The sequence below is a fragment of the Aedes albopictus genome, chromosome 1 (assembly GCF_035046485.1).
Source record: "Aedes albopictus strain Foshan chromosome 1, AalbF5, whole genome shotgun sequence".
Taxonomy (NCBI): domain Eukaryota; kingdom Metazoa; phylum Arthropoda; class Insecta; order Diptera; family Culicidae; genus Aedes; species Aedes albopictus.
Window position 1 is genome coordinate 88,536,525 of NC_085136.1, and position 6,467 is coordinate 88,542,991.

Consider the following 6,467-nt stretch of genomic DNA (forward strand, 5'->3'; position numbering starts at 1 on the left):
TTCCTTCAGAAATTCCTCTGGGATTTTTTCCAGAGATTCCTCTGGGAATTCCGGCAGGGATTTCTGCAGAGACTCCTACAGAAATTTCTTCAAAGATTTCTCCAGGAATTACTTCAGGGAATCCTCCAAGAATTTCACCGAGAATTCTCCTAGGCATTCTTCCTGGAAATTTTCCAGATTTTTTTTCCTGGGATTCCTCCTTGGATTCTTGCAGATTTTTTCCAGATTTTTTTTTCAGCGATTCCACCAGATATTTCTCCAGAAATTGCTTCAGGGACTCATCCAGGAGTTTCTTGTGGGATTGCTTCAGGAATTCTTCCTGGGATACCTCCAGAAATTCTTGCAGGCATTCCTCCAGGATTTCATCCAGCAATTCCTCCAGGGTCTCCTCAAGGAATTCCTCTCGGAATATCTTCAGGTATACCTCCAGGAAATAATCAAGGAATTCCATTATAAATTATGTCAGCAATTCATCCAGGAATTTCTCCTGGAAATCTTTAAAAAGTTCTTCTAGGATTTTCGCTAGGAATACGTTCTAGATTTTTTTTAGAAATTCCTCCAGGAACTTCTTCAGGGATTTCCAAGGATTTCTCCGTGAAATTCTCCAAGGATTTATCAGGGGATTCCTACAGAAATTTCTCTACAAATTCCTCCAGGAATTTCTCAGGGGATTTTTTCAGAAATTCATCCAGTAATTGTTGCAAGAATTCCTCCAAAGATTCCTCCCGGAATTCCATCAAGGATTCCTCCAGCAATTCCCAAAGGAAAACCTCCAGAAATTCCTCCATGCATTTCTCCAGGATTTTATCCAGAAATTTCTCCAGGAACTCCTTCAGGAAATTCAAGAATTTCTTCAGGAATTCCAGCAATATGTCAGCAATTCCTTCAGGAATTTTTCGTGAATCTTCTAGGGATTTTTTTTTTCAGAAATTCTCCAGGAATACCCTCAGGAATTTTTCTGGGATTCCTCCAGGCATATCTCCGGGGATTTCTGCTGATATTCCTTCATGAATTGCTTCAGGGATTCCTCCAGGGATTTCTCCAAGGATTCCTCCAGGAAATCCTTCGAAGATTCCTCCAGGCAATCCTTCGGAAGTTCCTCTAAGGATTCTTCCAGCAAATCCTCTAGGGATTTCTTCAGAAATTCTTCCAGGAAAATCTCCAGGAATATCTTCAGGAATTTTTCAGGGATTCCTCCACAGATTTCTACACAATTTTTTTTTTCAAGGACTCCTCCAGATTCCTTCAGAAATTCCTTCGAGGATTTTTCCAGAAATTCCTACAGAAATTCCGCTAGAAATTCCTCCAGGATTTTTTCAAGGGATTTTTTCCAGAAATAGAGAAATAATAGAAATCTCTTCCTCTAGAGATTTCTCTAGAATTGCATCCGGTAATTCTTTCAAGAATTCCTCTGGAGATTCCTCCAGGAATTTCATCATGGCTTCCTCCAGCAAATCCCACAGGAATACCTCAAGGAATTCTCCCAGTCATTCCTCCAAAATTTTATCCAGGAATTCCTACACATTTTTTTCCAAGGATTCCCCCAGGGTTTTTTTTTCAGAAATTCCTTCAAGAATTTCTCCCGCTAGAATTTCATCCAGGAATTTCCTTAGGGATTTTTTTCAGATATTCCAGTAATTCTTTCAAGAATTCATCTAGATATTCCTCCAGCAATTCCCACAGGAATACCCCTAGCAATTTTTCCAGGAGTTTCTCCATGAACTTCTCCAGGAATTCCTCCAGGAAATACCCCAGGAATTTCTTCACGAATTCATCTAGGAATTTCGCCAGGAATTGCTTCTGGACATCTTCCAGAAACTATGTTAGCAATTCCTCCAGGAATTCCTTCAAGGAATCCTCTAGGGATTTCTTCATAGTTTCTTCTGGGAAATTCTCCAGGAATACTTTCAGGAATTTATCAGGGATTCCTCTAGACATTCCTCCAGAGACTCGCTCAGGAATTGCTTCAGGGATTTCTTCACAAACTTCTCCAGTGGTATTCCCAGAGATTCCTCCAGGGGATCCCCCAGAAATTTCTCCAAGGGCTCTTCCAGGAATTCCTCCTGGAATTTCTCAAGGGATTTTTTTTTAATGAAATTTCTCCAGCAATTTCTCCCAGAACTCCTCTGGAGATTTCTCCGGGAATTACTCCAGGAATTTTTCCTGGGATTGCACCAACAATTCATCCAAGAAATTTCCCCGGGAATTCCTGCTGGGTCTTTCCAGGAATTACGCCAGGATTTTGTTCAGAAGTTTCTCCAGGCATTCCTCCAAGATTTTCTCTAGAGATTTTCTCAAGAATTGCTTCAGGAAATCCCCCAGCAATTCCTTCGGAGATTTCTCCAAGAATTCCTCCGAGGATTTCTTCTAAAATTTCTCCAAGATTTCCTCTAGGAATTCCTCAAGAGATTTCTTCTGAAATTTTTCTAGGGACTCCTCCCAGAATTGCTCCCAGAATTTCTCCAAAACTTCCTTCAAGGAATCCTCCAAAAATTTATTTAGGATTTCTTCTAGATTTTCTTAATGAGATCTTTTTTAGATATTTCTCTAGGTATTCCTCCCATTTATTCAGGAATGCCTCCAGGTAGACTTTCAGAAATTCTTCCAGGGATTCCTCCGGGAATTCCTCTAGGGATTCTATAAGGAATTCTCCAGGCATTCTTCCAGGGATTGCTCCAGGAATTTCTCAAATGATTTCTTTAGAAATACCTCTCAGGTTGCTAAGGGTGAATAACTGACACTGAGGAAGATTACAAGTGGTAGTCGAAATACGCGTATCTCTCAAAGGATAAGCAACATAGGGCGGAATTTAAAGGTACGAAACTGATTACACTCATTCGAAGAGGGTATTCTGCTTAGAGGGTTCGAAAAGTCGGTACAAAATTAATAGCGCTTTAACCATTTGTTTTTTTTTTTTGTAGAATGAAAATGGGAACCACGTGCTGAATAAGGGAACCAATACCTTGTTTTATATCTATGGATGTTTCAGATAATTCTAGTGCTAGAAGAAAATTACAGGAAATTATCAAAAAAAAAAAATTGAACGCATTATAAAACGACAACGTTTGAAAGCACATTTGGCAAGCAATTATTGTGAGTCGCAAATCGCCATATTCGCATTCCAATTAGCTCGCCATCCTGTCACAAAACTCTGACTGTCTATGTCGTCGTCGCAATCCCACATCCAGAACCATAGTAATGAACGATCTGCGGTTTCACCAGTCGCGTGACTAAGATGCTTCTCCGTAGTCACGCCGACGACCGTGCCAACTCACTCAGGCCAACGAGCAGCAGTAAAAATGTGTGATTGACAAGTCACTGACAACACCCCTCAGCAATACCTACACTCGCACCCAGCCCTGTCAACCGTAATATTAAATACGATGTCGATCAGATTCGGACGTCAGCAAACGTCCCAATGATTGCTCAAAAAGTTACCACCGGAGTTTGCATGGCACTACATACTTTGTTTACAATTTTGGGCGTCGCTCTATGAGGCAACCATTTACTTTGCTAACCATCATCGATGGCAAACAAGTATCGTATCGTGAATGTGAACAAAATAAGAAAGGTACAAGTACCTACTGATAGTGCCACTACCACCCTTGTGTAGGTCACCCAAGGTGTCGAGAATGCTAATGAATCAAACACATGACGTCCATTTGTCACCGGTTATTTGTTTTTTTTTTCCTGCGTGCAAAGGAGACTAATTGACCCCTTAACTATCACGCCGGTCAGCTCGCCACGCAAACATCCAGGACCGGTGTCCAATACAATAGGGAAAGGAGTTCCCAACCTGGGGAGCACAACTCCCTGATAAACTGAGAGTATTTTATTCGAAACCCTTCAGGAATTTGTGGTAGGATTCCTCTAGAAATTCGGGCTGCAATTCCTTCAGGAATTTCTGCGGGTTTTTTTTTTTTAGAATATTTTTCATGACTTTCAATATGGAAATCAGAAAAAATCAGACGGTATTCTCATAAAAGCCTTGAAACTCTCACTGGAGGAAACCCTCGAGGTGTACCTGTAAGAATTTCTGAAGGGAATTTCCGGAGAAATGCTTGAAAAATTTCTAGGAGGTATTTCCGGAGAACTCTCAAATGATGGGATTCTTGGAAAAATCCTGGAATTCACCTGAAGAAATTCCTGGACGAATAGCTGGAATGTATTCAAAAATAAATGTCTGGAGGAATTCAGGAGTGAACTTCTAGAGAAACTCGTGGTGCATTTTCTAGAGAAATGCGAATAGGAAACCCTGGGAGAATTCCGAAAGAGCCATCTTTGGGTAAATTCCCGAAGCACTTCTAGCATGTAAGTTCTTGTATGTTTAAAGTAAGTCAGCGTTTCTCAAACTATGAGGCACGACCCATTGGTGGGTCGCAGGCTAATTTTTGGTGGGTCCCCGGGTAGATGTAAAATACTGAAGATCAAAACATGATATTGGTTTTATTGATATAAGAGATAAAAAGATCTGAAAATAATATCTGAAAAATGTTCCTGGAACATCTGAACAATATCAAAATTTGATATTTCAAGATCATACGAATAGCTCGCTGTTATTGGTTAGATCTTATAAAATCTAAATATGATTTGATAATGATGTTCAAGGAGTAAATTTTTGATTTTATTTTTAGATCTTTTATCTCTTATGTCAATCAAACCCATATCACTTTTTGATCTCCATATCAAAATATGCTATTATTGAGCTTTTTTCCTCTACTCGGGTCGCGAATGCTACTGCGATATTGTAATAAATTTACAAATACTCTCTAGAAGAATCACCAGTTATCTCCAGAAATTAGTCTTCATCCTTATTCTATTCAAACTTTTGTATTATAAGTCTTAATCTGGAAATCGATTCGAAAACTATGAGTTTACAGTCAGAAGGTTTATAATAATGACAAAAATTTAGATTTTCCTAGTTTTCTAAAAAAAAGAGTTTAAGTTGTTGCTTGAAGTTATAAAAAATCAGCAAACAAATTACCAAAGCAAACTAACGAACGCTTGGTAATCTTCACCGATTTTTTACTGAACTTCGGTAAAGCTTAGGTTCGATAAATGCTCAAAAATTTCGATAATCTGGAATCTGGAAAACAGAACAGCTGAAAAGTGATTTCAATAAAATAGAAGTAAAATAAATGTGTAGGAAGGATCTGAATAGATATTTTAAAAGGACTCATTTGAACATCCAACAGTACTACTTTTAAAAATTTTACTTGATGTTTATCCGCTCATTGTCAATAGAGAATGACATTCTCAATCCGAATTGGTTGATGGATTAAAAAATAATCACAAGAAAACACGAAACAAATTGTTGATTTTATTTCCTCTCATTTTAAGGGAAATTTTTAAAGTTCTGCAGAAGCATAAAGTTGCCATTATATCTTAAAAGACCTTGAATAAATTCTATTTCCTTTGTTTCTAAAATTTGTACTAAATTCTGTGGTGTTATGTAGTGTTACATGGAGCCATACTGATTAAATTTGTATTAGAAACTATGTAACGTTAGTTTATTAAAAACTAGGAAAGCGATAAGATGTATTTATTCAAAAAGTTAGCCAATTTTTTTTAATGGCGTAGGGTTTGGGACCATTTGAGCAGGAGGATCTGTTTTGGGTACTTGCTGCTGAAACTCAGTCGAATTCAAACTGATTGAATTGAATTTTTGTACATGGCTAGATACTGTGCGTATTTGATGTGTCTCGAAAATCAAGTCAATTGGTTCAAAATTGACTGAGTTATGGCAGCAAGCGCCCAAAATAGGTGCCCTGCCCAAATGGTTCCAACCCCTATGTAATGAAAATACTAGCTGGTGGGTTGCCAAGTTCCATAACAATAAAGAGTGGGTCGCTAACTTAAAAAATTTAAGAACCCCTGAAGTAAGTTACAGTGAATGTGAAAGAATCGCAGGACGAATTTCTAAAGAAACTCCTTTGCATGAGCTGAAGGGGGTAAGGTATTGTACCATTTGGGCACTTGTCGCTATAACTAACTCAATTTCAAACTGATTGATTTGAATTTTTGTACAGAGTTAGATACTGTACGTGCCAAAATCTGGACAAAATTTCAAATCAATCGGTTTGAAATTGACTTAGTTATAGCGGAAAGTGCCCAAAATAGGTACACCTGCCCAAATGGTACAGGACCCTATTTTTGAAGGAATTAATGGATGGATTTCTGAATAAATCTGTGGATGAACTCATTAAATATTTCTCTGATATAATCGTAAAAGAATTCCTGGATGACTTTCTGTTGAAATTTCTGGCTCCTGTATATCTCTTTTAAATTATCTTAAAGAATTTCAATTCAAAACATCTTCAGGTAATCTTGGAAAAAATCTTGGGTGAATCCTTAGAAAAGATGATGAATGGATTTCAGAAATTTGTGCCAGATCCCCTGAATGAATTTTTGAAAAGATCCCGAGAGGAATTTCTGAAGGAATCACTACAGGAAATCCTGTAGCAAAC

At 38.1% G+C, this 6,467-nt stretch overlaps 1 protein-coding gene across 13 annotated transcripts in view; it reads right to left on the reverse strand.

The window, feature by feature from the left end:
* The window catches only part of LOC134283950 (inositol hexakisphosphate and diphosphoinositol-pentakisphosphate kinase-like), a 78,902-nt gene that overhangs the window by 49,382 nt on the left and 23,053 nt on the right, over nt 1-6,467 (reverse strand). The window lies entirely within an intron of this gene.